Consider the following 25,441-nt stretch of genomic DNA (forward strand, 5'->3'; position numbering starts at 1 on the left):
AAATGAATCCCAATATTCATTAAAATCAATACATAGGACTAAGCAGCAGGAATATGACAGCGAAAGTCCTGCGTTGCTAACAGACACCAAACCGAAGGAGTCTCAATGGCATAATTTTTTAGAGAAACAGGGAAAAGAGAGAGTAGGGCTGCAAAATTTAGCTGGTTCAGTAGTTACATAAATCCACCTTTTTATCTATTTAAAGGAAAACCTATGTTGTATATAGCCCCTCTGAGGGGCTGCAGACCAAAAGAAGTGAGAGACCAGTTCAAAATAGCCCAGTTACCATAGTTTTATCTGTTAAACCCCACAGCTAGAAAAAGAACTGTTAAGTCACAAATGCTTGTTCTGACATAAATCAAATGCGGGATCAAGGTAGGAATGCTTAAATTATTTGTTCACGATAATATGAGCACGTATGTACAAGCTAGAGACATACATATATACAGGGTTTTTTTCTGGGAAAAGAGGTGGTGGAACTCAGTGGGTTGCCCTCGGAGAAAATGGTCAAATGGCTGGTGGCCCCGCCCCCTGATCTCCAGACAGAGGGGAGTTTAGATTGCCCTCCGGCCGCAATCTAAACTCCCCTCTGTCTGGAGATCAGGGGGAGGGGCCACCAGCCATGTGACCATTTTCAAGAGGTTCCGGAACTCCGTTCCACCGCATTCCCGCTGAAAAAAAGCCCTGCATATATAAAGACAGTGTGGTGTAGTAGAATGTGAAGCAAAAATCTGGGAGACCCACATTCAAAGTTATGACAAAGGTTTAAGATTAATAGTGAAATCCTAAAAGAATTACTCCAGTCTAAACTCATTGATTTTGATGAGTTTAGATTGGAGTAACTCTGCTTAGGATTTCACTGTAAGGCTAGTCTAAATGATACACCTACTGCTGGGAGTTCTCTGTTTTAACATGATCTGTTTGTTAGTCATTATGTGCATTTTACAATTTTTTGCTTGCCACCTCAAGAATCTACCTTAAGAATTCCATGATGATTTAGTGTGATCCTTTTTTATCTTATGGATACTAAGAGTGGAACTACAAGTGACAAAAGGCACAAGTTGGACACTTGTCAGCTTCCCTCAAGTTTTGATAGGAAATGTAGGCAGCTTGGCGGAATGTTGGACAAGTATCAGTTGAAAAGTCCATTGGACAGCAGTCAGAGAGCCAAGTTGCAAGACTAGGATGCCTACATTTCCCATCAAAACTTGAGGGAAGCAGACAAGTGTCCAACCTGTGCCTTTTGTCACTTGTAGTTCCGCTCTAAGTCAGCCACCAAGTTCTGATTCCAAACCATCTAAAGCAATGGAGACTGTATCCCCAACTGTGTGTCTGTAGTTGCAGCCTATGCTTAAGCCCGGTGAGGAGGACGGCGCGCTGAAGGACTCAGGACAACAAGAGAGCTGGGAAAAATAGGCCACAACTTTATTGAACAAACAAACAAACAAGGAGCATTGGCAAGCATATGGATCGGATCCCGGGCAAAGGCTGGCCCGCCTGCCAGCCACTCAGACCTCCCCCCCGACAGGACCCCCGCTGAAGGGGGGGCACCAAGGAGTGACATTAAAGGGGGAATCAGATGGGTGTACACCCCTGCCTGATTCCCCTGCCACCTGGGAGTGAGCACCTCGTGACCCCCGGCCGGGTCTGCCACTCACCTCACTCCCAAGATTCCATATGGGAATCCCCTGAACAGGGTACCAGCGCCGTGGCCCTGGTCCCCCGTATAGAGATCCGATCCAATGCTACCTGCAAAGCTGTGACAGACAAACCGCAGAAACAGGGAGTGGAGGGTGGGGTTCGTGTCCCGGCGCAGACTGCCGGGCAGCGGGGCCGGGTCTGCTTAAATGCAGAGCCGCCGGACCAGAGGGAGAACCTTGCTCTCTAGGTCCGGCGGTTGGCCCCGCCCCCCGCAGCCGCTCCCCGTCGGCCCCTGATTGGGCGGCCAAGGTTCAAACTGATTGGCCGCCCAGACCAAGGAGCCTGCCGGGGAACGGAAGCCGGGACCCAGCAGCCGTTCCTCCCTCCGTGCCGCCGGCAGCAACGCCTTCGCCCGGTAAGTCGGGCGTCGGTCCCTTCTCCTTCAAACTGTGTATCTGTAGTTCTTCAAACTCTTGGCTCTGGATATAGCTTCTACAACTTCTCTTTGAAAGTTAGCTATGGCTCACGGAATATGGAACCTCTGAAACTCTGAGAGAGGAGAAGGAGAAAGACATTATCACTATGAGAAAGTGGGTTTTTTCATTTTTCACTTATTCCACACAATACATATTATCATTTGCAGTGATCAGCTTTTATTGCAGGTATTCATGGCAAATCAGTCTTTGGCTTCTGCACTCAATCGATAGCAGAAGGTAGGGGAAAGACCTTTCTCTGACCTTGGAGAGGGCTGCCAGTAAAAATAAACAATACTTGGGTTCATGGACCACATGTGACTCAGCAGATTCATCTGCATATGACATATCTTTTATGGTATGAGGATGTATATCATTTTAATAAACAATTCTCCAGAAATGAATTTTTCACAGGAAGGAAATCATGATTTAGCTCTCCTACAAGCCTGTACATATACCATTACAGTGAATTAGCTCCTGCTCTCCTATTACTTATTCCAATATGCCTCCTATATATAAGTCTGAAAGAACACTTCTTCCATTCTGTACAATTGTGATGTAGTGTATAGTGCACAGCTGTCATTATACTGGACCTAGTATTTCATATCTCATGGTTTTGCACATGATCCCATTCATCCTTCTGTCTTTGTGCTTCAGAAGTGACACTTACGTGAATTCATTTAATCTATTGAGGTTTTACTTCCTGCTCTTTCCGAAGGCTCATGTCAGTTGAGCACATCATATCCTGGTCTCATTTTACTATCACAGGCTGTGAAATAAAGTTGGACTCATCTGTGACCTAGCAGTGAATTTCAGGTGTCTGTGTTTGGTTAAAAGAAACAGGACACAAAATATTTTTGTGGCTACAAACACATAACTGGGTCATCAGGAAATATAAAAATTAGAAAAGTAGAGAAAAGAGGGCATTGGGGCAAGGTACCACAGAAACACTGCACATATTTCATGTAGTCAGTACGCCATGCCTTCCAGCATGTGCCTTCGGCTGCCTCAGAAAGAAGTTCAGAATGATGGCAAAACATTTAAAGCAAGGAAACAGACTGTTCTATGTAAAATGTCAACTTTGAATCTGTTACTTCTTTAACTGGAAAAAGGGCTGTAGATTGCTTCAGGTAGTTTCCTTCTTTTCCTGGAAATGTACGTTTTCCACAAGTAAATTTTCCACATGAGAGTCAAAAGCAACACTACTAAGCAGCCTTGCCTACATTAAGACAATCTGATCCTGGCTTCCCCAGCCTTTTTTGCCACACCAAACAGGTCCCTGCATGCTACACCGTCAGCCCTATGCTGTATATATGAAGCTGTATATGTGTATATATATCTGTATATATACTGTTAGCAGGATGCTAACAGCCTAGGGCTGAAGCTGTAGCATGCAGGGACCTGTTCTGTGCAGCAAAAAAGGCTGGGGAAGCCAGGATCAGATGGGTACTGAAATACACACCCCATGCCCAAGGAATAAGAAGAGTGGTTCGTAAACACTGGCATTTAATAAGAGAAATAGCTGGATGTGGAGTGCCTCCCATCATTGGGTTTAAATGCACCTGGAGTCTCAGGAACATGATTTTTCACTCTGATTACAGAGACCGCCCCATCATTCTGACTAGACCTGTTGGACATTTCCTATGTGGGCAGTGCCGAGATTGCCCACGGTCATTGGCAGGTAGTTCTGTTACACGAGGGGATACAGGAATACCATTTCATTTGCATGACTTCTCGATCTGCCAGACTTCAGGAGTAGTTTACTTAATAATATGTGAGTGTAAGCAGTTGTATGTGGGTAGCATAGTTCACCCTATTCAGATTCGGATATTGGAACACTGTCCCGCATCAGAAACAGGAATCTGGAGGTGCCTTTGGTGGAACTTTTTGTGAACTGCCACAGTGAGAACAAGTTTAAGTTTACAGTACTGCGTAGCTGATAAGGGTTCGCCACGAAGGATTCAGAGGGAACTCTTGCAGGAAAAAGCATATTGGATACACACTTTAGGCAGTCTGACCAGGAGTTCTCAATAATGAACTGAATTTATCTTGTTTTTCGTGGTTGCTCTACAAAAACGGTTCCCTGTAATTGCATTAAGAGTTCTTTGCCTTTAAATTTGGTGCTGCAGTTGATTGTACGGAGTTCATAATGTGAGCAATCATGTGTGGTGTGGGGTGCATGGCTGTTTCTTCTGGTGTGTTGCCATCTAAAGTTTGAAAAATTTGGTTCTGGAATCTGGTAAGCATGGAATAGTATTATCATACACAAGAGGTAAGAAATTGAAGTGTAGTTCTAAGAAGGCATCATTATTTCAGGTACAGAAAGATGCTGGACCCAAGTTGATGCTTTTAACAAAGTATTTCTATGAAACGAGTGGTTTAAAATAGCCAGCTCCCTGTTGGGCTGGGAGATTGTGGGCATGTTCCTGTGCCCCCCGATATTATGGTCCTACCTGGAAAAGAAGAAACATCAACATTATTATAGACTACTCTTTGGAAATCAATTTTCTGTTACTTACCTTTGGCTTGCAGATGGCTACACAAGAGTTCCTCCATGGTGCACCTGCAAGAAAAGGAGAAAAAATGTCAACAATGACTTTTTAATGACTTTAAAAAAAATTATTATTGATTTTATGGTTTTGTGACTTTTAATGTATTTTTTTAATGTTGTTAGCCGCCCTGAGCCCATCTGTAGGGAGGGCGGGGTATAAATCAAATTAAATAAATAAATAATAAAATAAACAAGATATTTGACTTTATCACATTATTGTTCTGATATACACCGTTGATGTATATGAAGGAAATACATCATATATATATGATGTATATGATGTGTATGAAGGAAATGCTTTTTATATATGTTTTTTTGTATATGTATATATGAACATGTTTAACTGATGGAATGGTATTAGAACTTTGTAGGGATCTTAGGATTACTTATTGTAGTTATATATGCTCTTTGTCACTTTACATGTATACTTCAAGTTATGCTAAGAAGATTTTAAAATTCTATATTTGACCTGTTGTATATAGCTTCTGAGATCTGACAAGATCAGGCTCTCCTGGGCTATCTCTCATAAACAACCGATCCTCCGTCAGCTGCACTTGTTACCAGTTGAGTACCCAGTCCAGTTCAAGATTCTGGTGTCGACCTATAAAGCCCTGTGCAGACTGGGCCCAGCATACCTTTGGGACCGCCTCTCCCCATATGTTCCCCAGAGGTCACTTCGATCAGCTAATAAGCAGTTGCTGATAGTCCCTGGACCCAGGGAGGTCCATCTGGCCTCTACCAGAGCCAGGGCCTTTTCGGTCCTGTCTCTGACCTGGTGGAACTCTCTGTCTGAGGAAGCTAGGGCCCGTCAAGATTTGTTATCTTTCTGCCGGGCCTGCAAGATGGAGATGTTCCACTAGGCTTTTGGTGGGGGCTAGGCTGTCCTCTTGCCAGCCATACCACTGAAGACCATCTACCACCCATGCAGGAGCTCATAAGTGTGACACAGGGCTTGATGTAAGAGCCAAGCCCTGCGCCTAAAATGCTGTATTTTAATATTTATATCCGCCAATGGATAAATTTTTATTGTCTATGAAATAGTTTTTTAATGTTTATTTATAATGTTTTTATTGTTTTTAAACTGTACATTATTAATTGTATGTTGTCACACTGCCCTGAGCCCATCTGATGGGGAGGGCGGTCTAGAAATGCAATCAATCAATCAATCGATTGATTTAGCCATTTATACCTCATTTAACAGGGACCAAAAATAGCTTACAAAGTCATATTCCCATCTTCCATTTAACCCTCACAACAAATAGCCTATGAGGTAGGTTAGGCCGAAAGAGGGTAACTGGTCCAAGGTTACAGAATAACTTTCTATGACAGATTCAAACCTGGGTCTCTCAGATCCTAGCCTGGCGTTCGAAGACTTTTAATCCTTTATAGCCTGGAATGTTTTCAATTTTCAATGGCCTGAAACTGGGATGTTTCTATTCCTTCATCTCAATGACATATCAACCAGTCTGAAGCATAGCTTCAAGAGTGCATTGCAGTACTGTTGCACTACCACATTTACAGCAGGCACTACCCTATCTGCCATATTGTGGCACTTAATGATTTTATTTGTTTGTTTGCTGCCAAGAGCAGCACAGGCCTTGCCTAGTGATTAAGTGCTTGGGCTGCGAATCAGCACTCTGCTAGTTCAACTCTTGCTACTGCCATGAACTCAGCAGGTGGCCTTGGGTAAGCCATACCTCTCAGCCCCAGCTCTCCAGCTGTATTGTGAGAATAATAATAATACTGATTTTTTTCACCACTCTGAGTGGGGCACTAATATGTCTAGAAGAGTAGTGTAGATGTGCAGTTGTTATTATTATTTCCCAAATCAAACTGGACCTGGATGTTTGTATAGACTTTTTTTACTCTGTACTCATGTCTACACTGTACAACTCCTGCCCTAACTTCAGTCATCATGACAGCCCACAGTCAGTGGGTGTGGAACATCAGAACCTCTTCCCAAGAAGAAAGATATCCTTCTTTTCATTTTTGTTATTTTTGAGCCAGCTTTCTGTTACACCACCAGCTTAAGCTGCAATATCACTCCACCCACCCCAACTCTGAAAGCAATTAGCACCCTAAGCAGAGTTACACACTTCTAAACCATTGACATAAATAGACTTAGAAGAGTGTAACTCTGCTAGACTGGCTTTAGTATCTTCACCTGCGCCTGAATAAGGAGGTTCATTTTTCCTCCACTTCATTTGCTGCTGCAATAACAGCTAAAGGAAAGAGAAGAATCTCGCAGACTGGATGTGTATCTGAAACATCCAATAAACCAAGATGTCAACTCTGCCCCCATATTCACTGCAGCAACGCAGTCACCAGACCTAACAACACCAGCCATACCATCTTAGGTTCATCCATTTGTTCATCTTACAACATTATATATACCATCAAGTATCAGCAATGCCCTACATTAGACAAACAGGTCAGTCCCTATGCAAAGGAATAAATGGGCATAAATCTTAACATTAAAAACCATGACACTCAAAACCAGTGGGAGAACCTTTCAGTCTTCCATGACATTCCATTTGGGACCTAAGAGTGGCAGTTCTCAAACAGAAAAACGTCAAGGGGAGATTACAACAACATGAGATTGCTGAATTCATTCACAAATTTAGAACAATGGAAATCACACCACCACCACCCCTCTTCCTGAGCTGAGTAGGGACATAGGATTCTTATCTCACTACAGATGTTAATTTTCTGCATTCCCTACTCTTAAACATTTCTCCCCTGCTCTGATCAAGCTGAATACATTGTGTATTGTACCTTTGCACCCTGACTCCCTTCTTTGCAACACCCCTCCCACCTTCTGACTGGGATGTAAGGGCACAGGGACCTCCATTCCTACTTGTATCTGATGCTAGAAAGCTTATACCCTGGAAATCATGTTCGTCTTTTAAGGTCCTACTGGACTCAAATTGTGCTCTTCCACTGCAGACCAACATGGCTACCCATCAAAACAAAATTCCTGTCCCCTATAAAGCATATAATTCTAAACAAGTGATACTTGGTCCACTGGGGAATATGCTCACTTACCAATTCATTCCCTTATCCAAGAGGACAGTATTTCTCTCCAGCAACACCAGGAAGGTTACACTTACTGGAATTGCAGCATTCGGGACAACAAATATAAATGAGGCTCTTGCACTTTGAGGTGGCTCCAAATGATGCAACTTCTGAGGCAGCACCTAAGGCCAAAGTGGGTACTTGAGCCGACGCATGGCCTTTATGCACTCCTGCTAGTTCAGAATGTTTGGTATGACATCATCACATTGCAAGTTTCTCCATCCCCCTCTTCTCCTTAATTGACTGCTGATGTGAGTGAGAGAGATCATATTATGTGTTTTGTAATAAGATATTGCCACCCCATTCAGAAAAGAGACGGACACCAAGTTGGATCTAAGGGCCACTTTATTAACTTAATACAAACAAAACAAGCCAAACAGCGGCAAGGACCTAAAGCGGTACAGGTCAAGCCACGGTGTCCCACCTGGACCACCGCCTTGACCTGTCTGGGCGAGCCCCGAAGCCCCAGGTGGGACCCATCCGGTGGATGGGGCGGACCCAGCCGGCCAGGCAAATTTGGTCACCCCCCCTTTAAGCTCCTGACACCTCAGCCGTATAGCAGTGAGGGAAAGGACTCGCAGGCAGGGGTTCCCGAAGGCAGCCTGCCTGTGGGCCTGGCAGCCGTCACAGCAGTACCAGCCCTTTAGGCAGGCCCCTCTTCCCACACAGGGAAGCGCCAAGGGTGCTCACCGTCCCGCACCCTACTCCTACAAACCAGCCAACGCCCGGGCCAAGCCTCTGCTTAGGCCCAGGCACCCCACTGATGGCCTAAGGCCAACTGAAGTCCTTGCCGCAGATCATCCAGAAAGATCTGGTTGCCTGTCTGAGACAAGTGCACCCCATCACCCCTGTAAAGGTTGGGGAATTCGGCCCTGATCCTGGGGTGAGGCAAATAAACGCCTAACCCCCTCCCTAAACCCTTTTGGATAGCCCGATTGGCTTTCATCCTGGCCCGCTCGATGGCCTGGCGATTTTCAGCCTCCCTCCAGACCCGCCGGGGGACCATAGCCGACCACATGATCAGCACCCCCGGCCAACGCGCTGCAATAAGGCGCATATCAGATAGCGCCTGGGAAGATAATGCCTTACCCTGCAGTAATCCTAAATCGTTCCCCCCTAAATGTATCACGAGGATGTGGGGTGGCGTGTCACACCCAACTCCAAACAACAATGGCAACAGGCCCGGCCACCGAAGGCCCCGCCGGCCACGCCATTCAACCGTAGCCCGGTCGCTAAGCCCCAGCTGGGACCCAACCGGCGTCCTGCGTGCTTGATGGGCAGCCCAGAATACAAAACTGTGCCCACATATCAAGATGCGCTGACGTCCAACCCGCGACGCAGGACCTAAGAAAAAACCACAATTAGTAACGTTTAAACATGCTTTAACGGACGCACATAAGAGCGGTAAGCCGCAGACCGCCACCTGCCAACCTTCTGGATAACCTGACCAGAATACCCCATAGCAGCAGCTGTCGAAGCCGCTCCAATTCTAAAGGAATGAGTTCCAAAACTCACCCCCTGCAGTCCAAGCGCCGCCAGAGCTCGCTTAGTCACTGCCCAGAACTGGTAACGAGTTAAGGGGAAGCCATCCAGGTGCCGAAAAAGGCATCCCTGCCCACTGCCCCTCACTTGCCAGTACCTCTTCAATGCACGGACTGGGCACAGCTCCGCTTCGGAGCAAGATCCCAATCGAATGCACGCCCCCTTACGCATCTGGTCTGTTTTAGACCAACGTATTGTCAGAGAAACCGAATCCCCTTTAAAGGTTAGGTCGCTAGCCATAAGAGCGCGGCCAGAGGTATCCTTACAAGATGAAGCTACCAGCTCCCCCACCCGGAGGGCCCCAAAAAAGGCAGTCAACGCCGCCGCGTGAAAGAGCCTCGCCTCATAACCAGAGGTACAAGCTGTTTTCCAAACCGCACTAAGGCCCCTAAGCACAGACGGAGAAATGGGTTGACGCGGATCCTTATGGACCGCACCCTCCCTGGCCCAACCTTCGAGCATCTTCCGTACCCGGAAATCGCCCGTGGCCTCAGGCAATCCCCGAGCCTTGCTAACAAAGGCCAGGGCGGCCAGTTGCCCCTTAATGGACTTCACTGCCAGCCCCCGAGCCTTCTGGTGTACACAGAACTGAAGAATGTGCTCCACCGGAATGGGCCAAGTATCCTCGATCCCAGCTTCCCGCCTGAACCCCTCCAACTGGCCTACCGCTCTCCAATACGCCCTCCGAGTACTGGGCGCGATGGCTAGCTGGATGGCGCGGCACGCCTCAACCTCCCAAGCAGCCAAAGCTCTGGAGGCATCACTGCCGGACGAGAATCCGCCTCCGGGGCAAGCTGCCAAAAACGCTCCATCTGTTGGCGAGACAAAGCGTCCGCCACGCCGTTGCACACGCCAGGAACGTGCCTAGCCTTAAACAAAATATTGCGCCGGAGGCACAATAACGTAAATGCCCTCACCAACCGCCTAACCCTGGGGGACTTTGAGGACAAGGAATTGACAACGTGAACCACAGCCAAATTGTCACACCAAAAGTGGACAGTGTGGTTCGCCAGCTCTTCACCCCATAAATGGACTGCTACCAGAATGGGAAAAAACTCCAAAAAGGTCAAGTCTTTAACCACATCTGATGCCAGCCAATCTGCAGGCCACTGCTCAGCGCACCAGTGCCTCCGGAAGTAAACCCCGAAGCCAGTGGAGCCCGAGGCGTCAGACGTGACCTGCAGCTCAGCCTCCAGCAACAAATCATCCCGCCAAAAGGTAATACCATTAAAGTTGCTCAAAAATTCCGACCAAACCTCTAAGTCAGCATGCATGCCACCCGTCAAACGCAACCTGTGATGGGGTGCACGCAGGCCAGCCATGGCGTCACAAAAGCGACGCAAAAACGGCCTACCAGGCGCAACAGCTTTGCACGCAAAATTAAGGTGCCCAACGAGCTGCTGCAACTCAACCAAGGAAGCCTTGCGCTTACCCTTGAAGTCCCTCAGACGGGCCCTAAGGTCCTCAACTTTATCCAGAGGCAATCGTAAAGATTGCCGAACAGTGTCCAACTCAATACCCAAGAAGGTGAGAACCGTAGAGGGGCCCTCCGTCTTCTCGTGAGCCAATGGAACCCCCAGCTCATCAGCCAACTCAATAAAGGTGGCCAAAAGCCTGGCACATTGAGACGACTGTGCCCGCCCAACGAATAAAAAATCATCTAAATAGTGGGCGGAGTCACTGCAAGCGGCACGCCTCCTCAATTCCCATTCCAGGAACGAGATGAAGCGCTCAAAGGCTGCACAAGACACGGAGCAACCCATCGGTAGGGCACGGTCCATGTAATACTCACCTTCAAAGGCAAACCCCAAAAGCTCAAAGTCCAGCGGGTGGACCGGGAGAAGACGAAATGCAGACTTAATATCGCATTTTGCCAGCTCCGCGCCCACCCCACACCTGCGCACTACCTGCACCGCCTGATCAAAAGAGGTGTACCGAACAGAGCATAAATGCTCTGGAATGGCATCATTAACTGAAGCCCCTTTAGGATAAGAAAGGTGATGGATGAGGCGGTACTCACCCGCCACCTTCTTGGGGACCACCCCCAAAGGAGACACCCTAAAATTGGGGGTTGGAGGGGTTGTAAACGGCCCCAAAACTCTGCCCTCCGCACATTCCTTCTGGATTTTATGCCTGACAATTTCCTCCATGCCGCAAACTGAACGTAAATTCTCGGCCATAAACGGAGCCCGAGAACCCTGAACGGGGATTCTGAAACCATCCCTAAAACCTTCCAACAAATAAACTGCATCATCCTTAATAGGGTAATAACGTAACAGGCGTTCAAGGACCCTCAGCTTTACCGGGCTGGGGCCCTTTTCCAGGCGGCTGCTGGCCGCCGGAACCGCCAGCACCTTGCTTTTTGCCTCCCCACCCTTGCCGGGCCTTACCGCATGCATTGTAGGGGTGCTGGCCCCCACATGATGGGCATTCATGCCGGAATCGGCAAGGCTTTCTAGGGCAGGTTCCTTTATAAGCATACTCCCAGCAGAGCAGCCGGGGTTGAACCTGCTGCCCCGCTCCGCCGCGGGTATTGGACGATTGGGTGTTACGAGAAACCACATGGCCGCTGTCCGAACGATCCCCTAGGTTAGGCTTAGCAGGGGACATCACCGACAACCACAGCTGTTGGTGAATGCGGTCCCACGGTAGGCTTGGGTTCATAGCCGCACGCATACGGAACTCCTCATCGTACTGCATCCATGCAGCACCTGAGAAGCCCGTATAACCCTTCAAAATGATATCAAGGTACTGGAACAAAGACGCAGCCCGACTGGGCTGCGCCCTGGCAATTACCCCAGCGTAAATCAAGAAGCCAGGCAGCCAATTGTTCCAGGTCCTATCGACCCTCCTCCTTTTCAAACGTTCCTTGTCTCTATCATCCATTTCGTCCTTGTCCTTCTTCTCTAACTCACGATAGAGAAGGGAAAAGACGTCCACATACTCCCCACGAAGAATTTTCTCCCTCGTGGCCTGCGCCAGATGGTCGCCTAATGGAAGGGCCGTATCACCAAAAGGCAGGGCATGAAAAGGAACCTGGCCATAGTTCAGTGCCGGGTAAGGATAATATCCCCAAGGGCCGGCCGAAAAGCCAGGCCAAGCGAAAGGAGGACCCCCCCAAACCTGAAGGGGAACCGCCTGCTGTTGCTGCACACCTGGAGGAATGCTCTGATTGAAAGCGAGCTGCCCCCCACCCGCAAGAGCGGCTGCAGCAGTGGATGGGGCATCCTGTACTCCGCTGATGGACCCGCTGGCTGTTCCCTGCGCCCATGGGCCCCAAGGCCACGGGTAAGTGTGGTGAGGTGCATGATCCTTACCAGTCGCCTCCACTGGGTCCACGGCCACTGCCACAGGTGGTAACTCCTCCGGCACATCCACAACTTCAGCCACCGGTACCTGGTCCTCAGACGCCATCGCTGCATGGCCACCGCTGGCTCCAGCCGCCGGGGATCCAGTAGCGCCCTCCAAAGCAGCTAAACGACGCAAAATATCACGATTAGTTGCGTCCCTAGCTGCCCGCCGCACAGGCCGTACCGCACGCCCACCTTGCTGCGCAGAGGCCTTGTCCCCTTTGGACTGCTCAAGAGCCTCTAGGCGCCTCAAAATATCCTGCTGGTCCCCCAAGGAATCATCCTCATCAGATGACGAAAGAGCTGGGGGAGGGGGCCGCTTAGACGGTGCCCTCCTAGCAGGCTGCTTTCCCTTGGACGTTCCCTTGCCTTTCTTGGGAGCCATACTCCAGGCACGCCCGCTCGTATGATACCAAGCACCCAACACAACTTCCACCAGGCCAAAGGCCGGGTCCAACCCCCCAACCCACTAAGCAAGACCAACCCTGCTTAGCTTCCAAGATCTGATGGGACAGATGAGACACCTATGAGGCAACAGGGAACCCAGATGTCCTTGCTCCTGTTCCGCTAACCCCTAGGCGATGCTCCCTGGCCACGTGCTAGACCAAAGGAAGGCACAGCCAAGGAGGGCAAGCAATAAAACACCAACCCAGTAGAGTAGCCCAATGCCCTTTAAGTAAGCCGCCCTACCCACTAGGCCACACTGCCTTGCCGTGCAATAGCAGCCTAAAAGGCCAACCAAACAGGGCCACGCACAAAATGGCCGCCGGCCACTAACAGGCCCAAAATGGCGACTAGCAACAGAGGGCTATCTAACGGGTCCGCCCTCGAACGCCCCGTACGGACCCCAATTAATATCGCTCTCCCAAGGCCAGCTGTGCGGCCGCGTTAAGGGGGACCCCAGGGGCAACTAAATGGTAGCCGCCCCAGCCGCGCCGCGCCTCTAATGGCCGGCAAACTGCCGCGCTACGGAACGGCCTGCCCAGCCTCCCAAACCGTCCCGAGGCCGCTGCAGCCCTAAACACTTCGGCCAGGGAGCACTCTCACGCGTGCACCCAGCCAACAAAATGAAGCAGCCGCGCGGCCGCGCCGCGCCTCCGCCGGCCCGGCGCACTTCCAAGATCCGGAGCGACCCTCGGGCCTCGCCAGCCGCTCCAGGACGATAAGCCTCGCCTCCGCCGCTCTCCCCGTGCAGAGGCAAGCCCCTAGGCCAAAGCCTATGCACAGGGCCCTCAGTCGCTCTCAGGAGACGTCCTCCTCCTCCGAGCGACTGAGCTGCAATGAGCTGGGAAGGGCAGAGCTGCGTCACAAGGCTCGCTCTGCCCTCCCAGCCACTCCTTATATGGAATGGAGGGGGTGGTGCCGTCCATCCCTCAGGAGCGGCAATAAACGGCCCCTGGCTGAGCAGCATAGCTGCTTGCCAGGAAGGGGCCGAATTAGCAGGATGGAAGAGGGGAATCACAGCTTAAAACATTAGCTACATGTGTGCTAAAAATATTTACTCTGGGTGCAATCAAAGATCGTCAATATAACTTAGAAACATCATAAGTGAATTATAGCCTGAACGTTTAATGTTTGCAACTCTATGATGAGGAGAAGGGTGAAAGATAAAACAAGTGATTCTGAAAGAATATAAAAGGACCAAGAAAAGCTGGAAAGGAAGTCACAGAGATAACAGTAGATGTCTTCAGATGAGAAGTCTGAGAAAGACAACTGCAGAATGGGGGAAGGCAGAGTCATCAGCACCCCAGATGTTAAAAGAGACTCAGCAAGGATGAATAGACATTAGTTTCTTATGAGTTGACAATAAGTGACAGAGTTTGACATGTAGGGGCTAAATGGTCCTAAGTATATTCTGCTGAGATGATGCCCCTGGAAGACTGGAGGGCTGCAGAAGTCTATAAGAAGGAGACTAAGACTGAATCAAGTTGAAGAAATCACCTAGCAAGTTGACACAACGGTATGCATGGTGTTTCTTCTTCCACGTCAGCAACTACTCAAGTTGGGCTGATTGCCCAACATTGACCTGTATGAGAGCATAACTGAAAAACCCTTCTGCTTTTTTATATGTGAAATTTCTGTTTCTAATTCCAATGAAAGGTACATGAGTAAGGAATGAACAAAAATCACGTCTCCTTGTTCATTCTCGTCACCTAAAAGATCCTACATTTGTTACACTGGCATTAAGTTATACATAATGCAATACTTTATGTACAAACTTCTTTTCAAGACACAAAGCATAACAATGTTATAAAGACCCACCATTTCCCAGATGGCTCGGATATTCATATTCTGGTACTCACACAGCCACTCCATTCTGCATGCATTTTCATGCTAGCAGGCAGGTGTTGTACAGATAGGTTTGTGTCAGCACACACAGTTCAACGAAATCAGTTAGGACTTTGATGGATATTTAAGGGATCCAAAGCTTGATATTGTAAACATTAAAATTAGCATTGTACCTCACCCCCCACACTACTCATTACTGATTCCCGTTCTTTGCTGGATATTCTGAAGCCCACAATGCATGCCACATCAAAGCCAGCAACGTCACCTTACATTGCATTATGTTATGAGACATGCTGTGATCTTATGTAACTGAACACAGCACATTCTGTCATTTTTCACTACAGGGTTAAGAGAGGGGGGTGTTTCTTAAAATAGACCATCACATACATTATGCAAAGATATCTCTGCCTCCTTTACCTTCCATAATTGCAGTTACCCATTGGGCGGCACTAACACACAGCAGACGTGCAGTCCTTCCAGCTTAGGTCAAAAATCTTTGAAATGTTCTAATTCCTGACAAAGCCCAATGAGTTACTGAATCAACGATTGCCGCTGCTATTATTTTGCCTCAGTATAGAGTTTATTTTGCCTCAACAGAGTTTTAGGTGTTGAACAGAAACTTTATAGCTTCAGCCCTCAGAGCTTAAAGCCTACATTAGATCATATGGAAGAGAGATGCGGGCTAAGGCCAAAGAAATCAAATGGATCACTTCCATGGCGGACTGCAGGACAGATTGTGGCCTCCACTTTGGCTTGTTGGGTTACGAATCCGATGTGGACAAACCAGGGCTACAGCATCTAGGATGAAATGGAAGAGCCAGCAAGAGATCAAGAATGCTGTAGTGGTTGGCATGCTGGGGACACCTGAACTCAAATCCCCATCCTGCCACGAAGCTCACCTTGGGCATAGTCTCTCAACTTAACCTACCTTACAGGTTTGGTGTGAGGCTAATATAGAGGGAGGAATCATGTATTCCACTCTGCAAGGAGGGTGTGTTAGAGACAGACAGAAGACCTTTAATATAAAAGTACGGTTTGCATCTGCTTCAGTTTGTAGTGGCCCTATTTGTTTGATAGCAGTCTGTGGGCCAAGCTACACATGACGAAAGACACTTGCCTGGCAAGTGGATTGAGTGGAGGGCAAGTGAACAGGGAGAAATACACTTGCCATTCAAGTGTCATTTGTCACTTGTAGCTTGGCCCTGGCATGCTGAAATCCAACCACTGAAGGTTTTCCTTGCAGGAAGGTGTACAGAATAACTTCCCCTAGTCAATTTCTGTGTGCCTGTCAGCCAATGACAAGAGAGCTCTAAAAGAGAAAAGACTTATTTGGCAAGTGAGCTTAATTCAGTTAAGTAACTCACTCACCTTCCACAGTTTAAGGCTTTAACTCTGATTGATATAGAACCTCCTAAAACATAAGTCATTATAGATGCTGGAGGGGGGAGGGGGGACTTCTTTTCTTGCTTTCTGAAAGGCAGCTATAAATCCATCAGCATCTAATTGCTGTAGTTTATATGCCAGCACCTTTCTCCGCTGTCTTCTTTGTCACATCTTCTTTTGCTTTGTGCTCTATGAAAGATTTACTTTTCCCAATAATTAAATTAAATTAGATAAATTAAAGCCTAACTGAAGCTAATTTTGCATAATATCCCAAACCATTTGTGTAAGGCTTCTTTAAAAAAAAACTTCTCACTATTTCTCTAGGCAATAGGTTAGCTAATTATCTACCTCTCCAAGCAGCCTTTGAGCGATCGCATTTGCAGATCATATGTTTAGGAGGAGAAAAAATTCATTCCATTGCAAAATGAATGTCCATTATATCTCCTACTATATCATACTCATCTAGCATTTTCCCCTACAGGGAATAAACAATTCTTCCTTCCTGGGATATGTTTGATCATTTAACATAATAAGCAGATTACATATTATAATTATCTTCTGAATATCATCAGGTAGGCAATTTATTCCTAAAACTTTGGGGACATGAGAAGTTACTGGAGTTTAGAACTACAGAATTTTGAAGGCAAATTCTACTGGGCGTTGCCATATTGTCTATGGAGAGTACTTGGTCCTTGGAAGCACCCCCGTCTTGTGTGCACAGTAATTAGGGGAGCAGAACTATGCCCTTTTCTGTTACATTCTACTTTCATTACTTTGTCATTTTTTATTTCTTCATTTTCATTGCTGGTGTTCTCAATATGCTCCTTTTATAGTATTTTTAAATATGGTATATATTTATGCAAAAACAGACATTAATGATACTTCTATTAAATTTTAATAGTGTGGTCAGAAAAAAGAATGGCAGCCATTTTGTCCCAAGGGCAAAGAATCCCTGCCAGAAAATTGGATTTTCCAACTGAAACTGTGTATTCATGAAATTTGGTTACAGTCCTTCTACAAATACTGCAAAATACACAGTCAATCCTTCCCTTTTAATGTTTTACTGATTCAATTCGTTCTTTCATCCAAAGAAATAACATCAGATTTACTTATAAATCTTGGTCTCACTTTCACAGCTACCCTGTGAGGGAAGTTAAAAAAAATGGCTCACCGATAGACCACCAGCCAGTTTCATGAATGAGCTGGGTCTGCTACTCTAGATATTTCAATAATCTTATCTTCTCCACCATAAACAGCAGCTGAGGGTAGAAAAAGCATTACCTGTTGGTCAGAGTTTTTGGAAATTCAGAGTAGAGACCTACCCCATGTTCAAATGAGTACTTAAATGTTCATCTTGGAACCAAATCACAAGTGCTGGCACAGAGTTTAGTTTACAACCAGACCTCCAGTGCTGTCACAGGCCATTTTAGCTTGCTCTCCCCTTTACTTTACACCCAGTACCACAGAAACTTAAAAATGAGTCACTGAGTGAGGCCAAACACTTTTGCAGAGGTGTAAAACTCAATGAACCACCTCTCCTGGGATGAACTTGTGTGTCATCTTAGATCTTCCTAACAGACCCTTTTGTCCCTCAGTTCAACCAAGGTAGTTCATTTGGCATCTTCAAGAAGTCACTCCTCCTGTGTGGAACATCCTTCTAAGTACAGCCTCTTCCTTACCAGCATTTAGTGGGCAATTAAATTTGCTTTTAATTGAGGCATATTTAAGCTGCCTCATGCCAAAATTAGAAAAGGGTGGTATAAATATTATTTTAAAATTAAAAATCTGTAGTGACTCAAGAATCAATAGGATTTTTGAACATGCTGAAGCAGAAATTAGAAGTTCTTTCTCCTCCAGATTAGAGATGAGCATGAACCAGAAAAAACTGAACCATGCGGTTCGTGGTTCGTCACATTTCACAAACCACAAACTTTCATGAACCTGCCCTGGTTCACAAACTAGTTCGTTTGGTTCATGAAAACACCACATCCAGGTCAGCAGAAGGTCACTTCCATGTCACCAGAAGACCACTTCCAGGTCAGCAGAAGGTCTGCAGGAAGTCCATCCCCTGTTGCCTAGGAAACTGATTGATCAGCACCAGTCTGTCTGCAGTGACGAACCAAAAGAACGAACCAAACAAACCAGCCTAAAGTTCATGGCAGTTCGTCAGAAATGGGATCTGATGAACCGCCAGTTCACGAACTACGAACCAGCCTGGTTTGTCATGAACTTTGGTTCGTATTTCAGTTCGTGCCCATCTCTATTCCAGATGCTGGTTGCTCTGAAGCAAGACAGGTCAGAAGCTGTGGTACGAAGCTCTGGCTGCCTCCTTACCCTACAGCTTCATATCCCACACATGGTGAAGCCAGGCCATTTGACCCCCCAGTCCGGAATAAAGAGGCAGACACAAAGCATTTTGGATATTAATGGGCCACTTTATTTTAACTTTAACAAACTATAAATACGGCAAGGGATCTAACTGTGGTACAGGTCAGGCACGGTGTCCGTGCCAGGACTACCGTTCTGACCTGTCTGGGCGAGCCCCAGTGCCCCGGGTGCAAGCCATCCACATGCATGGCTGCAACCCGTCTGGCCAGGCAAATGATTACCACTCCCCGAAGCTCCAACCACTCCGCCATTCAGCCCGAGTGAAGGACATTTACAGGGGTGAGTGCCAGAAGCAATCTGCCCTCTTAGCTGATCGCCATGAAGCCCACCAGCCAATCAGACAGACTCCAATCCCCCTTATTGGGGATATGCCAAGGGTGCTCGCCGGCCTGCTCCCTTTTTCCCAACTCTATCCTGCCAGATGAAAACCTATTTACAAGTCCACACAACCGAATACCCAGTGCAAGGTAGGCGAAAAACTCCCCTCTCCTTCGCCAATTAGGGGAAGGGAGAAAAAATTCCTACCTGGCCCTGACAAGCAGCGACCGGCTCTCCTGCACTGGCAAAGGGAGGGTGGGTGGGCCGAGTGCGTGAAGCCAACTGCAGGGCAGAGAGAGCGGAGCTGCATAACAAGGCTTGGCTCCGCCCCCTTAAAAGCCCGCGTTTTTTCCCTCCCTGCAGCAGCCGCTTTCTCCTTCCAGGGCTGCAAATGCGGCCCCCATCCTATGCAGCTTTGAGCTGCCGGCTGGGAGGGCCGTATTATTATCAGTTCCTTCCTTTTGTGGTTCTCCCAGAATCCCATTCCTAATATTTCAGTATCCTGTACCCAGCCTTTGTCATGTGGAATAGTTGCCGAAGACTTGGACCCTAGAAGTTCTGGGATTCCTGCTAACAATTTGGGAGATACAAAAGAGTATTATAGCAACCATAAGAATGACTGTAGAAAAACGGTTCTCAATATTTGCAAGCCTCAGATACTTGCTTAATGTTAATATGTCAAGGAAGTAACAGTGTTCAAGACTGCTACAAGTAGCCTGGTCTTCATTGTTTGCAATTTTAAAAATCATATTCTATAGCACAATATAAAACAGTCTGCAGGATGCAGAAGTTAGATTTAAGTGATTTACAGCACAGCTTAAGCAGAAGCATACTCTCTGAATCCATTGTCTTTGAGGGCTGTAGGTGTAACTCTGCTTAGGATTGCATTGATAGCCCAACTCACACCATCTGCACATCTGGCAACATTTAAAACATTACAGGGGAAACTGCTAACATTTTATTTTCATCTTTTCTAACATAAAACACAGTTCACAATTCTTTACAACTAAATAGAACTTAATATTTACCATTTTAATAGAGACAGTATGGTACAGCTCCTGTTTGGTGTAGTGGTTAAGAGTGGCAGGAGTCTAATCTGGAGAGCAGGGTTGATTCCCCTCCCTCCTCTGCTTGAAGCCATATCATTCCAGAAAAAAATCAAATGGATTAGATTCAAAGTGGCAAAACATACCAAACTAACAGTATAGTTCACTGAAGACTCTGGATTCAAAACGGAAACAAAAATTTTCTCAATGTACATCCCTATTCACTAGGGCCTATTCCCAAGAGTGTCTATTTCAAGCTTATGTTATACCTGTTCTTGCAACAGAATATATTTTACCAGTTTGGTGTAATGTTGAAGAGCAGCAGGACTCCAATCTGGAGAACCGGGTTTGATTCCCCACTCCTCCATAAATCATATGTTGTTGTTGACGTTATTATTTCAATATATGCAAATAAGAAGTTCTACACATATATTTAATATAATGTGAATGTGATGGTCATCATGATTGCTAATGTGTATAATAAACTCAGTAGAAAGCTGGAACTGGGCACAGTTCTGTTGATTTTGTACCCAGCAGCATTCCCAGGTCTGTCACTATGCCATTTTTGAAACTGCTCTAGGGAGAACCCATTTGAAATAAAAGATAGAGGAACAGTTAGATGAGTCTTTTATATCATGAAGTTCCATCCATTACGAGCTGATCTTCCTTTTAACAAGGGCTTGCAGGTTAAACTGTCCACAAGATATTTTGCCACATTTTGAAGAGGAGGAAGTATATTAATTTCCCTGGAGAACATGTTACAATGTCTACAGTAAGTCACAGTCACTGACTAGATCTGTAGGCGTCTCATCTGCCCAGATGACTTAAATGAACAGCCAAAGAAGAACTACAAGCATGCAGGTACCATGCCAAGTTTTCATTTTCAAAGTTAATGTTCAGAACAAGTAATCTCATCAAAAGTTCATAGCTTATAAAGGTAATTACTTTTTAAAATCCAGTTACAGGATACCTGGAACATACAAGCTGAACTGGACTTCTTAATTTTTTTAAAAAATACCACATCTTTAAAAATCACCTGCTGTGTGGTGAGTTAAGTCATTCGTTTGGTAAATTACTGCTTTTTCTGTCTTACCAGAATTTAACAATTTCCCTACAAGCAGTGGGAAATGTTCTGCACATCATATATGAGCTGCTTTTTTATAAACTTTGGGGTGCTTTATATTTTATTGAGCTTTGGACATTTTTGTAAACCATGCTGTCCTATTAGAAAAGTAGATATTTTCGAAATAACTGAATACATTAGCCCTGTTCACAGGTGACCATGAGCATACATGCAACCCATGTACAGTGTACCCTTGACTGATCTTTAGACATGGGCTAAGTAAATCTGATGTTTCATCCAATATACATCCAGTTGAACATGTGATTTAAAGCTCACATTTATCCAGGTACTAGTCCATGGTTTCATTTGTAAAATGAACACACATTGACCCTTTCTTACAAACAGTACACACAAACACGTAGGTTGTACATGTATTCAATGTAACATGTGAAAAGGGCTATGACCTGTTGAACTTGAGTTAAATTTTTTTTCATTTATTTGGAGCCAGTTTGGTGTAGTGGTTAAGAGCGTGGGACTCTAATCTGGAGAGCAGAGTTTGATTCCCCACTCCTCCACTTGAAGCCAGCTGGGTGACCTTGGGCTAGTCACAGTTCTCTGGAGCTCTCTCAGCCCCACCCACCTCACAGGGTGATTATTCTTGTGGGGATAATAATGACATACTTTGTAAACCGCTCTGAGTGGGCATTAAGTTGTCCTGAAGGGTGGTATATAAATCAAATGTTGTTGTTGTTGTTGTTATTTATTTATTTATTTATTTATTTAAGCCTGCTTTTCTCTCTACTCCAGAGGAGTTAGCCATAATAGTCTGTACTAGCAAAATAGTAGAGTCCAGTAGCACCTTTAAGACTAACCAACTTTATTGTAGCATAAGCTATCGAGTGCCACAGCTCTCTTTGTCAGATGCATGGGTCTGACCATGCATCTGACGAAGAGAGCGGTAGTTCTCGATAGCTTATGCTACAATAAAATTGATTAGTCTCAAAGGTACTACTGGACTCTTTACTATTTTTCTCTCTACTGAGACTTTCAGCAATTTACAAAGAAACACAAAAATATAATTGCAACAATTGTTCCCCCCCCCCCAAAACAAACTTCAACTTCTGGGCTGGGGCTGGTTTCCTCAGGACCACAGGCTGTAAGCCATGGGCTCTCGCCCAAAGGCTCTTGCCCCTTTTCACGTCCGGGCTTAAACACCTACAACAAGAAGGGTAACCAAAGTTGTCAGCTGGCAGACAAGTTTGCAAATTCCCCTCCCCTTATCATCTGCAGTTTCTTCGTTCCCTGAAATGGGGCATGTCAGTTCTAGATTGATTGATTTGATTGAATTCTAGATAGTTTTCAAATACTTCCCCTTCAGCTGCCCTGGAGCAATGTTGACAGAAGGCCACTATTAATTCCATCTGGAAGCCAAATAGCAATCTTTGATATGGTTCCATTTCTTTCCCCAAGAGTTCATCAATTCCAAACATCTGCAAAGTGAAATAATTCAGGCTTAGGATATAAAAATTATAGAAAATGCAACAGTACAACAATGAGATACAAAAGAAAAAGTCTAAGACAAAAGGAAACATCAAGGAGGGAGAAAGGAGAGTGCAGGTCCCATTCTCCACCTGGGTCTTGGCACAAGTATAAAGACAACAATATGCTGAATTAGAGCTTTGAGTGACAGAAGAAAATTGGAATGAGAGGTTGAACGGAAGACCTCAGAGAATACGGAAATTTTAGAATACTGGATTTGAAGGAGAAGATTGTCAAGCAACAAAAAAACCTATTCAGAAATCGTATAATAAAGATGGAATTAAACCAATCATTCAAATAAAGTGTCTTGTTTTTTGGGGGGGGGGAGGAGGAGTATACAATCCATGTTCATGCCACTAAATTTATCATTTGTTTGCAGGGCATATGTCATCTGTGTCATGCTGCACTGATAAAAGATTTTTACAGAAATGCCAATGTATACATTTTCCATGAAGTTAACTGGTTTAAATGGTGTCTCAGGAATTTACTCTGAAGCTGAAAGAAAAGTTACCTCCCTCATTTCTCCTCAAGATCCTTTGATGAAGATTCTGATTATCCATTGAATATGCAGCTATTTGTTATTTTATGTCACTAGTTAACACTGACACCCAGTGTTAGTTCCGTCAGCAGTTGAGAGTTGGGAGGCAAAAATATTTGATATGCCAAGCCATGTTGTTTGGCATCTTGCAGATTTTTGTTACCGAGAGCTTATCAACTGTGACATTCTGTGTCTAATAATATAGTAATATGATCAGCGAGCAGGTTGTATTTGATGCTGTCTTGTGCAAATCCACTCACTGAACATAGAAAACTAGCAGATCGAGAAGGCTAGGCTAGAATGCGGACATGTTAGTTTTATCATGCCCAGGATTTTTTAAGCATTCAAAGTGTCCCACTGATGCACCAACACACCTGAATACCCCCAAGAGATCTCCCATGTACTATTTCTTTAGGGATGCCTTTAAAAATATCCATATCTCCTCCTGAATTTTGGCATTCTAAATTATTTGGCCTTCGTAGAAGAGTAGCTGATAAAGCTGCCTTGTACTGACTCAGATCACTGGTCTCTAAGGTTTATATTGTCTACTCTAACCGGCAGCAGCTCTCCAGAGTCTTTGGTAGAGGTCTTTCACATCACCTGCTGCCTGATCCTTTTGAACTGCATGCCAAGAAGATGCTTGACCACTGAGCAACAGTCCCATATAGTAGATGTATTGTAGTTGACTCAACAATGAGTGTGCAATTAGTGGCAGCTTTTGATCGCTTCAGTTCAGTAGGATCTCTGCAAGCTAGTCACCTTTATGCAATTACACATATATTGTATGTCTTGTTGAGTCTCGTTTTTCCCAATGCACAGGAATGTATGCATGCATCATTTTTTTAAAAATGTGATGCAGTTCTAGTAATGTATCAGTGCATTCTTGCATATTAAAGGCAGGGTCTCCCAGAACCCAATTCAACTCTCCAAACTTTATACCACACTAATACCCCTTGCTCATTTCTAGTATATATTAAATATTAATGGTCAGCCGCACCCCTCCTTCATGACAACATCTGTATTCCCAATTCAAAGCCGCCCCACTCTCCGTGGCTATTCATCTCACAAGGACTTATTCCTTATGCTGTGGAATGCAGGTCAGTTCTTTGTGCTGATGTAAACACTGAAAACAATGCCACTTGTGCTTGCTGTTTTGTCTCTGTATTTCAATGCAGAGCCCTGCTTTGTTAAGGAGAACTCTGGAGCACTGAATCAACTAAGCTCTCAAAGAACCATGGAGTCTTTCATTGAACTGAATGAAAGCACTCAAGCTGCTTTGCAGATTCTTGGTGCTTCTTTGGATTAACATTATTATGTTCAGATAGACCACAGTGGGTAGTGTTATTTTTTTATTTAAACTTATTTGAAATGCAAACATGACTTCATGGAACCCTCAGATAAGCAAACAACATAATATAAACAGTACGAATAATATACAATCAATATCAACCTACTACACAAAACTAAGCAGAATTTCATATAGGCTTCAAGTCAACAGCAGAGTCAACTATAGTACAAAACCTGTCTGGCAGATTCCAGGAAGCATAAACATATATGTCATCTCTCTCACACACCGACCTCACCACCTGTTAAAACAGAAGGCTCTTCAACAGTCTTCTTCAGAATAAACATTGAGCTTTCCTGGAAGGCCCTCTTGGAGAAGGAGTTCTATACTGAGAATGCCTCTACAGAAAAGGCCTTGCAACTTGGTGTCACCACTCGAGTCTTTCACAAGATATTTGAGCAACGTCCCTTCCAGAGCCCTCAGTATTTAATGGGACTCATATAAAAGGAAGCTGATCTGTATGATAAACTGGATCAAGTTTAAGATGGGTAGCCGGAAAAGTCTGTCTGTAGCAGTAGAAAAGAGCAAGAGTCCAGTAGCACTGATAAGATTAACAAAATTTGTGGTAGGGTATGGGCTTTCACGAAAGCTCATACCCTACCACAAATTTTGTTAGTCTTATCAGTGTTAATGGACTCTTGCTCTTTTCTACTGGATCAAGTTTGTTTGGGCCTTCGAAGTGCAAAGCCAGGGCTTTGACTCGCATTCAGAAACAAATCAAAAAGGATCCACAAACTTTTTCATACATCACTCACAGCTTTCAGCTAGCTAAAGCACAATTATACCAGTTTAAATTATTTGTGAATCAGAGCATTTACCCCTTGTAAAATTATTGAACAAATACAGAAAATGTCAGAATCAGTATTAACAAGCACCTCCCTTTTTATTTTACTTTGGGAG

Source organism: Eublepharis macularius, chromosome 11 (assembly GCF_028583425.1).
Source record: "Eublepharis macularius isolate TG4126 chromosome 11, MPM_Emac_v1.0, whole genome shotgun sequence".
NCBI lineage: Eukaryota > Metazoa > Chordata > Lepidosauria > Squamata > Eublepharidae > Eublepharis > Eublepharis macularius.